The sequence below is a fragment of the Sciurus carolinensis genome, chromosome 6, assembly GCF_902686445.1.
Source record: "Sciurus carolinensis chromosome 6, mSciCar1.2, whole genome shotgun sequence".
Lineage (NCBI taxonomy): Eukaryota > Metazoa > Chordata > Mammalia > Rodentia > Sciuridae > Sciurus > Sciurus carolinensis.
Genome location: NC_062218.1, coordinates 111,689,086 through 111,706,921, shown reverse-complemented (window position 1 = coordinate 111,706,921; position 17,836 = coordinate 111,689,086).

Here is a 17,836-nt window from a genome sequence, read left to right as displayed (position 1 = left end):
TTCTTTTCTTTATATTTATTTGTTCGGTTTTTAACATAGTTTTATTTCAAAAGTTTTTTCTTTTTTAATCTTTATTTTAAAATTTTAATCAAACATTAAAGTGTTTAATGTTAGAATTATTGCTATATTTATAAATAATATTTATATCCCTATTTTTTTATTAGTGCATTATACCTATATATAATAGTGGTATTCATTTTGACACAATCTCACATGAGTGGAATATAGTTGGTTGCATTTCAATCCCCAGTACCTCCTCCTGCCCTCTCTTTCTCCTTTCCCCAAAAATCTTGTTGCAAGGTCCAGCTGGGGTGAGCATCAGACTCAGGATTGTCAACACAGGTGACTCCACTCTCCAGGTGAGCTCCCAGTTTGGGGGGCTACCTCCCTGCTCCCCACTTACCTTCTTATTCCCCAGCAGTTTCCCTTCCTCTTCAGGCCAACCAAGGATTTGATGTTGTATTCAAGTAAAAAGTTCAGAGGTGTCTGAATTACATTTAGGAGGCTACTTTTTCTTTTTTCTTTTTTTATTTTTTTAGTAAGGTATATTTTCATTTAACATTTTTTAGCTCTATATATACATTTTTGAAAATCCAGCATTTTCTTAAAATTTGAATAGTTTGTATAGCTTCATTCTTCTAATCCCTCCTTTTAATAAAAATTCTGAAAAGGCAGGCTTCCCTAACCTCGAAATATCTACCCATTACCTACAGCATTTCATAACCTATTTAATTTAGGCTTGGTTCCAGCGTCCACAACCCCTCAGTCAGTTTGGCTTTTTTTCCACATCAACCAATGCCAGAATTATCTCAGAGTATTAACACACGTGCTAAAATATCTGCAAGGGAACATTTTACCTAGAGGGGAATAGTCAGTACAAATTGAGTACATTTTTATTGTCTATGCCCTGGGGTGAACATCCTTGGTTCGGGTTTTTCCTTTCCATATTGTACTTGAAAGCACCAAAATGAGAGAGGAATTTTGTTGCTTATCCAAAAGTGGGTGACACTGTGTCACATTCAATGGGAGAAGGAAAGTCTTTACAGACTATGAAACTGGAGCGTAGAAAGGTTAACTGTCAAGCAGTTAAGGTTCTGTCAGATTCCATGGCAGAGTTACTCCTTTAGTTCCCCAGACGGTTAACCTTAAACCAAACAAGTAGAAATGACCACCTACGAGTACCTAAATCTTGTCATGCTGTAGTTAGTGGTTTCACAAAGACTATGACAATGAGAAGGTAGCCATGCCTTTCCTTTTTGAGCAGAGCAATGTTACCAGTGCAAGCATATCACCTGAATCACTAGTGCACTGTAACCAGGAGGGGCACAGGTGTCGGGTTAGACAGTTGTCTGGGTTCCAGCTTGCTGTGTGATTTAAGGATCATTTATGCATTCATTCATTGATACGTACCTGTGAATGGTCATTGTACATGAAATTATTGAGTGCCTACTATGTGATAAACATTCTTCTAGATTTTGAGAAGCAAGTCAGACCATCACAGAGTCTACATACTCAGAGAACGAAAAACACTATACCACTACTTTTTTTCTATGTGAAGTGGAAATAAAAGTGTCTCTTTCATGGGGGTGTGCCAAGAAATTAAATCACTTAAAATACACATTGCTTACCTTAATATCAGGAAGGTAGTAAGCACTCAATAAAAGTCAGTTATCCGTGTTATTTTAAAATGAAAACCCTTCTCTCTGGGAACAAATTGAGCTAAAAATCAATATAGGTGACAAGAGCAGGATTTAGGGTATGTAGAGATGGGGTCGGGATGGAGAACAGCTATCCCCTGAAGTGTCAGAAGTAATTTTCTATCACACTTAGCTGAGCCTGGAGGGTTCTAAAGTGAGCCACTTTGCTATTGTTTATTTGAACTCTAATGGAAATGTCAAGATGGATTGAAAGTCTTATTTCCCTGCAAATTTCAAAGTGTGCAATGGTCCTGGAGCTTATTTTTGCCTACTGCAGACAATTAAGTTCTCCTTGAAGAAAGCAAAGTGCGGAGTTACAGCAACTACTTAAAATAACTCAAGCGTAAGAGAGAGAGCTTTTCTACGATACCTTTTGAAAGTCAGAGACTTTTTTCCCCTTCCTCTCTCTCGTTCTGAAAGCTGGAGCTGCATCTACCTATTTATAAACTTCAAAAGCTAATGGGAGTACACAGAACAATGACTTGACTGGCTGATGGTTTTCTAGTCAATCCAAGGACTTTCCAGACTCTACCAGTCATTGGATCCATACAGATAGCACAGGAGAGTACAGGTGTCAGTCCAAATTTTAAATCATCACCTTCCTCAAGTTAAGGGAGAATAGAGGGATGAGAGTGGCAAGAAATGAGCCACAGTCATAAAAAGCTTAATAATTTGCTCATCATCTCAGGTAATAAATGCAGTGATATCAATTTCTTCCTTCCTTTGCAGACCTTGGAATTAAAAATAATAATAATAAGGTTTTTCTTATTAATTTCTGAGAACACTTTGATTTTTTTAAAAATTGTTTTATTTCAAATCTACTCACTGGAATTTTGAAAAGAAAGGGAAAAATCTTTTCATTTAGCCTGTGCTTTAAATAAATATTTATTTGTTGATTTATCTTTAGTTCAGGAGTAGCAAGCTTGCCTGGCAGTTATGGTTTTTGATACACGTCTCAATTAGCTTGAAATGCCTTCCCCAAAGGTATAAAAAGACATAGAAATGAAGTGAAAATTAAATAAGGACAATGAGGGAGAAAGGAAAAGAATTCTTTGGGAGAAGTTTTTCTAGCAAACAACTGATAATAAAAATCCTGGGAACTGAGGGGGTATAGCTCAGTGGTAGAGCACTTGCCTATCATGTGTAAGGCTCCAACTTCAATCCCCAGTTCCATGAAAAAACAAAATCCAATCCTGGTTATAATTTAACAGTTATATAATGTTTCCATTCATGGCATAAGGAATTCCCTTTAACCTTAATAATAGAACAATAACTTGTCTATATCTGCTCAAGAGACCCCAAAACAGAGGCAAGAGCTTCAGCGAGTTTTCTGAGTCTGCAGGTCAGTCTCTGAAAGAGGTAGAAAATGTTTGGTTGAGTCTTGGGGACACTTGCAGCCCTTGTTCATAAAACGGGCTCTAAAGGACCATCTTAACAGACTATACATCTCTCTCAACCATGCAAGTGCAGTTATTAGTTCCTTGACTAAAAATCAATGTTGATTTGTAACTTCTCAGTTTTCTAGGTTACTTAGGGATTGCTATAGGAGTCATTAGCAAGCTTTCTAGGCTGACTCCCATCAACATTAACTACATCACTTGTACATGGATCTGGATGCCAGGTGGCTGGTTCCTTGATAAGGAAATTTTTTTAAATCACTGGATTTTTCTGTATAGGTGTGTATATGACAGTGCTACCTAGTTGTCTCTGCTAATTCACCCAGGAAATACTCAAGGACTTTAACAAAATATAAAAGGAAAGGGAAGATATTGAATCTGAAATTCTATGAGCCTATGAGGAAGGCTTAATTTAGGCCATGAATTCTGCCCAACACAAGTTAGAAACTAAACACAAAGAACTGCTATTTATTCAGGAAAAATACATTCACATATTTGCCAAGGATGAAAAATAAAGATGTAGCCTTTCCTGCCCTGAAAAAAGGCATTGCCAATGTTGCAGAGTAACCTTCAGAGGGTCAGTATCATGGAGGACAGCTACCGGACTAAGTCATAAAATAGCCTTTGATTCTCTTATTCCAGAGTAGACTTGTCCAAAGTCACTGAAGGGAAAGCAGCTGGTTTCGGCTCTGAGGCCAGGCAATCTAGCTCCAGATCTTAGTTCCAACTGTGGCATAATTGAGGCTCTCTGATGTCACAGAGCCTCAGTTTGAATCCCTACTCTGTGATCTTGAATATGTCACTTAGATCTCTTAGGGTAAATTTATTTCACATAATGTGAGAAATTCTTGTGAATCAGAATCCAGGGTCCAGCTGTGCCTAGGAACCAGAGGCATCATGATTCCCAAGTCTGTTTTGTGAATTTATTTGCATACTATGAAGAGGTGGTGAAGTTATGAACTTAAGCAGAAAGGTAGATGGGAAGGGAGAAGGAAAACAGGAAAAGGAAATTATATCTAATCTCTAGCTTGAATCCCATGAGGCAGGGGGACAGAAGCAAAAGTCAAAAGGACCATTTTACTCCAAATTTTATTTAGCCTGAGTCACATACATGAGCAAATGTGAAAATACATGGGAAGTTCCACAAATATCTGGAGAAAATTGGGCAAGATGGAATGCTGGAATGTTCAATAGCAATGAATGTTTTTGGAGGACCTTAACACAGAGGTATTGGGATAAAAAGGTCAACATGACTTTGATTTGCCCAAACATGAGAGGTCATTTACTCCTCATAGCAGCGTAAGGAGGTAAATATTATTATTCCTGTTTACTTCTGAGCTTCAGAAAGTTTAGGTAGGTAGATGATGTCAATGTTATTAACTGTGTGTAATAAGCTTTGAACCAAGGTCTTACAAAAAGGTGAATATTCTTTCCAGTAGATCATACTTCCTTTAGGCATTAAATCCTGGTCATTTGCCTATTTACAGTTGTGAAATACTTAAAGAAATAAAAAACCAGACAGATAACTGAAAAAGATGCTCAGATTGTCTTAGATACAGCAGAATTAATAGTCAAAAAGTATGAAGAACTGAAATAAGTATGAAGAGACTGGTTTTGCATCAACCAATCACTAGGCATCAAAAATCAGGAAGTTCAAATTTTATAATTTGTGTGTGAACACTTTTTTTCTTAGGTTTGAAAAAAAAAATAGGGTGGAAATACTGAGACAGAAAGAGAGAGAGCCCCTCTCCCAGTACTCTTCCTAAGGTCAAAGACTTCTTTATCTCTCTCTGATTTCCTTGGGTTGCATGGAAATCAGTAAACTTGGCTTAATGGTTGATGGCTTTGGCACTTCGCAATGGAGATCTAAGCCATCTTGGCTGACGCCTTGGTTTGCCTTGGAGTAATACAGCACCTCTCCACACTCAGTTTCAACTATTTTTAATGTGGTTACCTTGGGTTATAAAGAAAAATCTCAACAAGGGTGAAATACTTTGTAGCAGTTTTAGTTTTACCTCAGTCCCATCTGAGATATCTGTATTCCCTCATTTCTGAGTGGAACCATACAAATCTTGCCTTTCTCAGAAAAAATGACAGTTATTTATCAAGAGTAAAGAGTTCTTTTCACATGTTGGAGATGTAGCGTATGTACCATGGGGCCAGGATCATCCTGCCTGCCATGTGGAACCAGTTCTGATCAGGGTAGTCATTAAGCCTATTTTGTCTTAGGAAAAAATATATATAATTTGAGTCAAATGTTACCTTTGTGTTTATATAGTTCTTCATACTTATTTCAGATTCATTTTCACAAAGAGTTTTCACATGACTTTCTCATCTGCTTCTCACCAATTCCTGTGGTTTTAGAAAGTCAGATAACACTGTCCTCCTATTACAGATAAGAGAACTTCAGACCAAGAAAACTTAACTGATATGATGAAGGTCTTAAGGCTAACCAATAGTAGAAGTATTGACTACTTAGTCTATCCGCTGATTCACAAGTGTTCTGATTACTTATTACTGTGTAACAAATAAGCCCACACCTAACACCCATGGATTTAGATCATTTGGAATTTGGAAGGGACACAGTGGGGCATCTCTGCTCCTCAATGTCTGAGGCTTCAGTTAAGAAGAGTGGCTGGGGGTGACTAAAATGATTGGAGTTGGAATCATCTGGAGGCTTAAAGATATCTGATGTCTGCAAGGTTGACCAGAATGTTCAACTGGGACTATAAACCAGAACACCAACATGTGGCTTCTCTGTGCAGCCTAGGTTCCTCACAGCATGGCATCTGAGGAGTATGCCCAGAGGGAGAATTTGGAAGGGGCATATTTCAAGAGAACACAACATCTGATAACTGTTTTCAGCTGTCACACAGCAACCCTGATGCTGTATTCTATTATTGGCTGCAAGTGAGTAACCAAGCCCAGATTCAATGAAAGGGGACTCTCAGTGGAGAAAAAACAATGTTACATTCAGAAGAGCAAGTGGGATGGGAGATACTCTTGCCAACATCTTTGAAAAATGCAATCCATAAGTACAAATGCACAGTATATCTGATAGAAACCCTACTTAAATAGCAATAAATATGTTTTTGAAATACTAGTCACAAGGTTCAAGACAAAGGATGAATGATGAATAGAACATAGGTAGGTGAATTAATAGGTGGATGTGTGTATGGATAAGTAGGCAGCTGGTTTTAAACACACACACAGAAGTAGATTAATCATTCAACCAACAATCAACCAAGAAAAAAAGAACCAAATAGTGGTGTGTGTTGTGTTGAGAATAAACATTAGTTGTGATGAGCTAGTGACTTTGGCTATTTTTAAAGGAAAATCTTTCCTGACAACATTAAATTTGAGAATTGAATGGCAAAAAGAAGTAAGCCATTCAAAGAAGTGAAAGGAATGATTTGTGTTTAGGGAGACTAACTACTGCAAAGGCCATACACTAAGACTAAATTTAGCTTTTCTGAGTAACTTAAATGCTTATGTAGCTGAAGTTTGTACTCACATTAGATGCAGTCTAAGAGATAGGTCAGACTATTTGTCTTTGTAAACTAGAGTTAGAAGTTTAAATTTTAACCTAACTCTACTGTGAAACAGTAGAAAATTTTAAGCAAATAAGTTCTAATAAATATTTTTAAAAGAGGGAGATATGAAGAATGAGTTGTGAAGAAGGAAGAGTAGAACTTGGCGGGTCAGATATGACACTACTGTGGTGGGCCTAGCAAGAAGGATAGTGTCTTAACCAAGAATAATAGAAAGAAACATGGGAAGAATTATTTGTGTTAGGAAGGAAGGACTCGCAGAAGTCATAAAGGAAGATTGACAAATGTGGTTGTGTGGCTATGTGATACCTTATATACAAAAGGACAGTAAATAAAGTTAAAAGTTAAAGAGCAAGTGAAGAAAACATATAGGTAATATACATAACAAAGAATTAAATAAAATTAAATATATGTAGCATATATAAAAAATTAATATCTAAAATATATAGGGGCTGCAGCTTGGTGGGACATTGTGTGCTTAGTATATGTGAGGCCCTGGCTTAATCCCCAGCAACAAAATAAAATAAAATACATAAAGAATCTATAAATTAAAAGTTATACTCCATTTATGTGTGATGTGTCAAAATGCATTCTGCTGTCATGTATAACTCATTAGAACATATAAATAAGAGTCTATAAATAAATAAGAAAAAAGGCAATTCACTAGAAAAATGTGTAATAATATAAGCAGATCATTTACAGGGAAACAAATGGAAATAATATGTGTAAAATCATTCAATACCATCAATCAATAAATAAAGACTTACAAAATAAAATAATAATAAATTACTTTAATCTTTTGGATTGGAAAAATTATATAGATGCAAAATTTAAAATATAAAAAAGAAAAAATACAAGGTTAAGAATTGTGTATTGGTTCAAGACTACTAGTATGAATATAATTAATATAGAAATTGGAGGACAGTTTGTCTACATCTGTCATGATTTTAAATGACTATAGAATTCTCCAGGTATTTATTCAAAAGTTACACTTTCAAATGTGCATATGTGTATATATATATATATATATATATATGCAAGCATACATAATAATATATATGCACATATGCATATGTAATAATAAAAAGGAAAATAGCTATTTGTTCATTTTTAGTGATATTTGAATCATATAATGTAAAAATGAGATGAGGATTTTTAAAAGAGTGACATCGATATGTATGTACTTACTTGGGAAAATCTCTGTGATGTTTTTGGAATAAAAGTCAAATCACAAAACTGTGAAGAATTTGGTTTCATTTATATGTAGCAAACTACGATTGTATGTGAATGTTTGCAGATACACAGAATACTACTGGAAACCTATATGTTAAAATTTTAAAGTGGCTCAGTAGGGAAGTATGAAGTTGGTCTTGCTCAGGGTAAGGCTAATATGTGAAGAAGCACTTATGGATTTACTCTCTTTGTGTACACTGTTTGAAAGTCTAGTACCACAGAGCTTTGTATAACTTGAGTAATTTTCTGAAGATATTTTTTAAAGGATTTGTTTACTTTTGAAATTTAAATACATTAGGTAATGCATTGGCAATTCCCAATACCTTAGGAATAATTATGTCAACACTTATAGAAAGACTTTAAAGCTAAGCAGTTGGGAAACTTCTGGGAAACTTTAAACTTTGTAAATCTTTACTGAACAAAGCTCCTAAGAGTACAGTCTAACATGGAGTACAATCAGATAGTTTTAAAGAAGTCCAAAGGATATGCTTCAAGAAAGACAAAAATGCAACCCCAAAGCTCAGGAAATAATGCCAGGAGTCAGTCAATGGGATGGCATCAAATTAAAAAGCTTCTTAAAAAGTACTGCAAAGTAAACAATTCAGAATGTGAAGAAAGGACCTAAAAAGTGGGATAAAATCTTTTCTAGCAGAAGATGAGTATCTAGAATATATAAAGAACTCAAAAAAACTTTACACCAAAAAATCAAATAGCTCAACTAATAAATGTGCAAATGAATTAAACAGACACTTCTCAAAAGAAGAAATACAAATGGCCAGGGCTGGGGTTGTGGCTCAGTGGGAGAGTGCTGCCTAGCATGTGTGAGGCCCTGGGTTTGATCCTCAGCACTGCATAAAAATAAAATAAAGGTATTGTGTCCACCTACAACTAATATATATAATGTCCAACAAATATATTAAAACATGTTCAATACCATTAGCAATTAAGGAAATGAAAATCAAAATGACACAGATTTTATCTTACACCAGTCAGAATGTCACTCATCAAGATTACAAATATTAATAAATGCTGGAGAGGATGTTGAGAAAAAGGAACACTTTTATACTGTTAGTCAGATTATAAATTAGCATATCACCATAAAAATCATTATAGAGGTGCCTCAAAAGACAAGGCAGGGAACTACCATATGACCCAGCTATACCACTTCTCAGTATTTATCCTAAAGAATTAAAGTCATCATACTACAGCAATATATGTATACTCATGTTTATAGCACCACAATTTGCAATAACTAACCTGTGTAACCTAGCCTCAGTGTCCATCAATTGATGAATGGATAAAGAAACTATGGTATGTATACACAATGGAGTTTTATTCAACCATAAAGAAAAATGAAATTATGTCATTTGTAGGAAAATGGATGAAACTAGAGAACATCAGGTTAGGAGAAATAAGCCAAATGTAGAAGGTCAAGGATCATATGCTTTCTCTCACATATGGAAGCTAGAGAGGAAAAAGGAAAAGAAAGTTGGGATGAATCTCATGAAAATCAAAGAGGGATGAGAAGAGGAAAAGGACAAGCAGGTGGGAGACAGAGAGTGATATTGGTCAAATTATACTGTTACATTGTATGCATGTATAAATATTTAACAACAAATCCCATCATTACGTACAACTATAATGCACCAATAAAAAATATGAAAAAAGAACATTTTAAAAAAGAAGAAGGGGGAAAGTCCAGCAGCTTGGCAGGGTAAAGGGTACAAGCCTTCATCTCGAACTTCCCTGGGTCTTGTTTTCCTTATCCATACAATGAAGTATTGGCCAGAGCTGCATTCCAAACTTCTTTTTTTAAGAGTTGAGAAGGGAATGGAACAGTTTTGTGTTCCCAAAATAAAACTATATGAAAATATCACAAAACTGATAAAAGTAACATTTCTTTGGTCAAAGGAGGTCAAGGGTCAGAGTCCTACCCATTCCACTGATTGAGCAACTCTGCAGCCTTCCTCAGGATACCCCAGGGAACCTGAAGCCATGCAGAACACTCCTTAAAAAATTCCAGTCTAGCTCATTTCTAAAGCTTTTTCTACTCTGAAAGTACACAATCCTCATTTACAGATGTAGTTTATGAGTGTTGGCCAAACGAAGGCCCCAGTGAGTGTAAAAAGTGTAGTAAGAATTTGGCTGACGGACATGGGGAGGCAGAAGCAGAAAAGAGTAGCATTTATTACACTGTCAACATGTGGGAGGTACTCCATAAGCCACTTTAATAGCTTACTTTGTTTAATCCCTCACAACACCCTGTATTTTTAGTTGGATACAGATGAAAAAACCAGGAGATAAGGAGCTTGCCATAGGTCACATGGTGGATAAGTACTGAGCTGGAATTCTGACCCCTTTGCTTAACTGGAAAGGCTGACTGGGTAGGCTGGAGCGTAGTTTCCTACTAGGAGAAAGGGGATAAAAGAGCACTGCTAGAGGCTGAAGGCACTGGTGGAGGACAGCAGGAGAGGGGAAGTGAGAGGACTTCCAACACCAGTTCCTCACACTTCTGTGCTCTGCTGGGCACTGTGTGGAAAGCCAAGACTATATGTGAAATAATTCAAGGAAAACATAAGGCAACATGTAATTGATTGTTTAGCTACATGTACATTCCAGAATTTGGGGAAATTTGAATGTTTTTTTCCAGAACTGATGATACATTCATGCCACTCTTATTCTACCCTCTCTGAAAATCTGGCAGAGCCAGGGAGGTGGACATGGCTATAGACAAGGCAACAGAATGGGTATCTGATTCCTGTGAGCATGATATACTCCTACTCATGCACACTATAATGATCCCATCACCTCTGCCTCCACACCATCACCCATTGATCTAAATGCCTACCTTACTAGGCAGGACTTTTCTGAATGTTAGACATCCTGCATGCCAGTTGTCCCTACTTGTAACTTATCATCGCAATTGCTATTTGCATTATTTTCCAAGCAACCAATTCATAGAACAGTCAACAGGAGCTGAGTCATCTTGGAAGAGGACCCAAAAATCTACCATGCACAGCAAGCTTTACAAACAGGTCATCCTCTGTGTAATGCAAACAAAATGGACTCCACCACTCATTAAAGTTCCCAAGACTTCTTATTATGAATCCAGATATTTTAATACTCTGTTGAATTAAATTATGCCATGTGAACAGGGTACCTGCCCACAAGTTATTCTGAACCAACTGAAGCACAACATAAGCCTTCAGATCCCATCAATAATTGAGAGCATTTCATCTTCTGATCTGGAAGATTAGGTGAGTTTACACTGAGTACAGCTACAATAACCAGTGATTGATGTTAATGCTATGCATTTTTCCAATTCATCAGATTCTCCAATTTTAAGAGGATAAAATATTAGCACATTTTTAGCCCAAACCATTTAATTTGATTGCTGTTTGTATAAAAGGAAATTTAAAATAATTACAAAGGAATTCATCAATCTTAATTCTATGACATCAAACACAATTTCAATTCTAACCTCATCTAATATGATGCCATAGGAAACCACAGATACACAAGTTGAAATAGTTTTTTATTTAAAACAGCAGAGAAGAACTGTCTATTCATATGTTCATTCTCCAAGGTTGGTATGACCTGGTATATAGTTGATGCTCAATAATGTTTATTATGAAAATAATAAAGCTTAGTTATGGGACTTTGAGTGATTAGTATAATATCCACTTTCGTTTTAGGGCAAAGTTTGATTTTCTTTTGAAGTTTGAAAGGTAGTAGATTCTGGTCCATTGTCACAGAAAAGCCTACCACAGATTTAATTTCTAGATCCTTCTCTAATGAAAAAAGTTTAGAATGATCATACATCTCACTTCACCTTGTTAATGACTAAAATCCTGGTGTAAATATTAATAGTGTCCTTTCAACAGAGTTCTACTTTGGGAAACAAGTTTTAAAAAACTACATAGTTATCTAGAAAAGTGTCATTAATTCCCCTTTATATCAATGAAGATTTCACCTGCTCCCATAGGAAGAAAAAGTAGCTGTGAGTAGCCAGGAATCATTGAAACCTTTTCATAAAATAACCTTTGAGTGATGAAAGTACTCTCCCAGAGAGGTCAAGCAAGCTTTCTCAGTATAAGGGACATCAGACTGAGTGGATCCCAAAGGAGAGAAGGGAGATGTCATCCAGGGTCTATAAGCTGCTAGCTGACAAGACCAGGCCATCAAACCTGGGGCCGGCCATCTTACTGAGAGGTGACTGTATTCGAAAGGGTCAAAAAAGTTTAGCACTGAGAGAGTGATACTGGGCTCCTCTAAAGATTTCTTTGGTCCAGGCAGGTCTTGGTCAGTCTAAAATCCAAGAGCTAAGACAGCTTTGATAAACTATCTCTCTTGAGAACAATCTTCAACAGTGATGGGACAGCCATAGGTAATGGGCACTGGGCAGACTTAGCTTCTCCTTCCTGAGGTGTGAAAGTCAGGCTTTTAACTCTCCCTTTTTCCCTAACTTGTGTAAATACCCAGCATATATGGAGACCTGAAAGAGGCAAGAAAGATGGATGAGGCTCAGAATATCATTTGAAAAGAATTTTTAGAATGGTATTTGGTAATTTCATACCAAGATTATAGAGGAATTCACCCAAGACATTAAAAAAGAAAAGAACCTTCCAACAACTCAGGAGGCTGAGACAGGCGGATTGAGAATTCAAATCCCACCTCAGCAACTTAGTGAGGCCCTAAGCAACTCAGTGAGAACCTAAGTAACTCAGCAAGACCTTAAGTAACTCAGCAAGACCTTGTCTCCAAATAAAATACAAAAAAGGGCTAGGGATGTGCCTCAGGGTTCAATCCCTGGGCCCTCTCCCCAAAAAGAGAGAGGGAAAGAGAGGGAGGGAATGAGAGAGAGAGAGGGGGAGGGAATGAGAGAGAGAGAGAGAGAGAGAGAGAGAGAGAGAGAGAGGGAAATAGAACCTAAAGGAAATAAACAATTTTAGTTGAGAGTTTCGGGAAGAATATCGTGAACAGACAGAATATTCATTCTTGGAGTTGTTTAAGACCCAGATCTGCTTGCTGTCAAATAGGCAAACAAGCAACATGGACCCTAGAGTCAGACATTAACTAGGACCTTCCACTTCTAAGGAACTCGCTTAGTTAACTCTGTGACTTGGTAACAAGATCAAAGGGCAACTTTTTCTTTGTCCATAGAGAAATCCAGGCTCATGAAAAATGTAATTGATTCTTAAAAGTTTCAGGACAGTGACATGGGTTATAGAGCTCAAAATTGTTTTGAGAATCATCCCAAACAGGCTCTTCTCTACATACAGTGCTATTATCAGAATGGACACAAGAAGAACTATGACTCTGGATATCAAATGCTAATCCAACATGCCAATGGGAGTGCTTCCGCTTTTCACCACTTGTCATTTAGAGAGGCCACAAAACCCAAGGAAGAAGAATGTAAAGAGTAAAACAAGAGCACTAGAGAATTTGTGGAAATTATAGAAATGATACATGAAAAGAAAATTGGTAAGTACAAAGAAAGAAATGCACAGTAAAATTATATAGGAAGACAAGGAAGGGGAAAAGGACCTAAAAAGTAACCTAAACATGGTGCCTGCTTTGAGAAGACTACTGATGTTATGTGAAGATTTTAGGAGCAAATTCCCCAAACAAAAGGATAATAAAGGGGTCAAGGTGTTTATAAATGGAAGAATATAAGTGAGAACCTAAGAATGAGACCTTAACTTTCCTTTCCTTTTTAGATACAAGTCCAGCACTTACAGGGTTATATAACATGTAAGGTGGCACTTTGAGTCACCCACGCTGGCAGGTGTAGGTCAAATTTTTTTTTGATCACAAGTTAAACAGCTCCATGGGACAGCACATGGGAATTTTCCACTGCTTATAGATTAGACCAGCCTCTCACTTCTATGAAAAGTAAATTCATTTCTTTGCAAAGGGCCTAGAACTTCAAAAGGAAAACTACAGATTGAATCTCATCTAGCATCCAAGTTAAAAAGGATTAGTTGCTACCAATTATGAAATACTTCTATTGTTAGCTATTTGGTGGTAGGGTGTCATTTTTAAAAAAACTGGTTTCAATGATAACTAACTATAGAGCATAAGGTTTATGTTCTAATTTCTCTGGGACTTGGTCAGCGGTTTCCCAGTTTTGAAACAGAAGTAAGTTCTTTGCAAATTTTTATTTATTGCATCAAGTTCTGATTTGGGAAATCAAAAACTGAGAACACTATATTGACCTAATTAGTGAATTAAACCCAAGAATTGTTTTGAGTAATATTTAGTCTAGAATATATCATTTCATCAATAACCAGGCAAAAGAGCTTGTAGAATTTAATTCTCTTCACCACCTCTACCCCAATCCTGTGACTTGACTGGGTTGTTAAGTACAGTTGCGAAACATATTTGCAAGAATTAAACAAACTTAAACACATAAAGGACATGTATTTAGCATCCGGTCAGGTATGAAAAAAGTAACCCTTGTGTTATAGAACAGAAGACAAAAAGAATAATTGTGAACCAATCCAAGTAAACAGGACGTGCTGTCATATCAATTTAAAATCAAGCACAAGGTTCTGGCAATCTGAATCAGGAAAGAAAACAAGGAAAACCTTCCCTCAGCCAGTACTCAAGAATTAAGTGCCAGTCCTGGTGGTTGCTTGTCAAGAGGATCTAGTGGGGCATCATGGCTGCACAGATATTCATTTCTATTTCCCACCTTGTCAAGGCTTCACTCTGTGATGTGAGCAAAGATAGTATCATTCATTCAAACATATGTACCAATGCTTATACTGATTGAGTTTCCTAGAATACTGTATCCAGTGTCTTTATTGCTTATAAAATGAAAAACAATAGCCTTGCTTACCTCAATTTGGCAAAATATGTGGAAAGAATCTTTGAGAGGGAAACTGAAAGATCTAGTTCTAGTTCATGTTCTACTATTAATTAAATATGTAATCAAGAGCAAGTTAAATCCTTGGTTTTGTCATTTGTAAAGTAGCATATGAACTACTGCTCCATGTATGACCAAATAAAAACTCTTATAAAATCATAAACAATGGTCAATATTGGGCAAGTTCCCATGTGGGGGCTATGTTGGGTTCTTCCATCTCAGACTGACAGATATCAGAGAAAGGTTTGTCAAAGGAGGGGTTTGTTAATAATTCCATCTTCCTATTTGCTTTATTGCCCACACAATTTCAGTAAACACTCAAAATATGAAAGAAATCTCAGAATTCAGGATGTGAACTATAAAACACAAAGTATTTTGCATGCATTCAACCTTCCTCATTTGCAACCTAATTCGAGATCTATGTTCTATATACATGTATATCATATGAATTGCCCCCTTGCCTAGAGGAAGCTAATCGGAAGGTTCATCCTATCTTTCCAGTACCACTTTCTCTCTTCTTTCTACTCAAAGTAGATCTCATTCACAGCCAGAGCCCAAGGGATTAGCACATGACTCAGCCTGGGCCAATCATAACACTTCATCCCTCTCTTGACAGTGATGGGCACACAGTCCAAGGTAGGCCTGTGTGAGTTACATCATCAGAAAGTTTTCAGATCTTGAGTTTTGAACCGATGGTGATCATGTCCCTACCAGGTGGAGAAAGCTTCTCTGGAAGAATTGAGTCAACTCTCAGCTTCACTAGCAGAGATAAGAGAGAATTCTGATGGAATGTGAACTCCTCCTTCTAATCTTCTGGACACTTTTCAAGGCTTATTGCTCATGTCTGCTTTCAGTTCTAATAAATTTCATTTTTTGTGTAAGCTGATTTGGATTGCTTTCTGTCACCAACTCGATGACTGCTCCACAGAAAAGGGTGGAAACATTTTCTTTGCTCTTGCGTTAATACTTGCTATAAGGAATGTTTGGGGCTGGGAGCATGGCCAGAACTTGTCTCTAAGGGAGATTCAAGGTCACAACCTCTCGACTTTGGTGGTGGAGGGGGAATGAATGGGCGTACACAGGACAGTGGTATCAAGAGAATAGGGAGTCTGGACCCTTAGACCTAAATCTGAGCAGCCCCCATATGCCATATGACCTGCAAGCCATAGTGAAGGCACAGAAGTCATAAGCATGATACTAATCCTTACATCACACCAAACTAAGTTGTTCACACTGAGCCATTCATATAACCTTTCCCGGGATGTCTTTTATCTATGAGAAAGGCTATGCAATAAGTGGTTATGGAGAGATTTAGATGAAAAAAGTCTACGGAGACTATGATTATTTTTAATAACAATAACACCAATGATAACTAAAATATATAGCATTACTAAAGACTGGGCACTGTTGAAAATGTAGTACTTATTAGCTCATTGAATCTTCACTCTGGCTCTATGTTATTTTTATTATCACCATTTTAAAGTTGAAGTAACTAAAGCTAGAGAAGCCTAGTAATTGCACAATTAGCATGCCAGAAAGAAGAATCTAACTCATGCAGTGTTCAACAACACATGCTCTTAATAACTATACTACATATCTGGGTACCTACTTTTCCGCCTGGCTCAAAGTAACAAGCACTTATTAAATGTTAGCAGATGAATATAAAGCAATCTTTGTGAAGGCATTGATAAAAACCAAGTGATTTATATACATACATATATATATATATATATATATATATTTTTTTTTTTTTTTTTTTTTTTTTTTTTTTAGGTCCCCGTGGGAGTAGTAGAGATACCTGCCTATGGGACAAGAGTTCCCCTGCTGGGGATGTTTTATAGCCATACTCCCACTCTATTCATCACACTCTGGTTAGAGTTCTTGGAGCACTGTATACAAGGGCTAAGTATGCTTTGTAGAAGATAGTACAGTTCTTGTGTAATTTCCTTGGAAACTGGATTATGCTAAGTAGACTGACATTTTTTTCTTTTGGGGGGATACCAGGGATTGAACTCAGGGGCACTCGACCACTGAGCCACATCCCCAGTCCTATTTTGTATTCTATTTAGAGACAGGGTCTCACTGAGTTGCTTACCACCTCACCATTGCTGAGGCTGGCTTTGAACTCACAACCCTCTTGTCTCAGTCTCCCGAGTCACTGGGATCACAGGTGTGTGCCACTATACCTATCTAGTAGACTGAATTTTGTTAAGCAGTTTTAGCTCATGCCCATGAGAAAAATCACAAGAAATAAACTGTTGGAGAAAAAGAAGAACAGAGAATTAGAAGAATATGGTCATCAAAAATTCTCTCTTGTTTTCTTTCCCATTTGTTAAATGAAGTCCTATCTCATCAAGAACCTAAATAAGAATAGTCTTATAGAACACAATTTTCTTAGCACCCAGAAAGTTGGCAGAAAAGGCTCACATAACTGGAGTATATTGTTCGGACAACATCTGTATAAGATTTATTGAAGAATACATATAAAGTAAATTGCAGTTTGGATCAGAGTAAAATTTTGGTAAGATCCCTTTAATTAAGAATCAGATTTTCCTGCATTAATTCTATTGTAAAGAATTATGTTGCTAGAGTCAAACTCATTGGTTTAATAAAACCACTCCCTCTTTGGAATGCTGAGATCAAGTTTATTAATCCGTACCAGCAGAATTTATCTAAGCAATGGAAAAGAACTATTGTAATGATTATCTACCATGTGGTTTTACAAAAGAACTGAACTTTAGCAACCTGCACTTTCATTGTCCAGTGGTTTCAAGGATCTAAGGAACAAAATAGCTTAAAGATTAATTCAACCTTAATCATAACAATTGCCAAAATCTGGAAAATTTGGATTATAAGGACTACTAATACACACTATATGATCAGAACAATAGTTATGGAAAAAAACTATTAGATCATTGCATCTACTGATCCCTCTGCGGTCCTAGAGAAGCAATTAGAACTTTGCCTGCTCTGGTTCTGCTTCTCTGTGTACAGACAGAAAGCTTTAACTCCTTGTGGTGTCGCCAGGTCCGTACTGGTGAGAGATGACGCCCATCTAGCTTTCCCACATCATCCAAACAGTGGAAC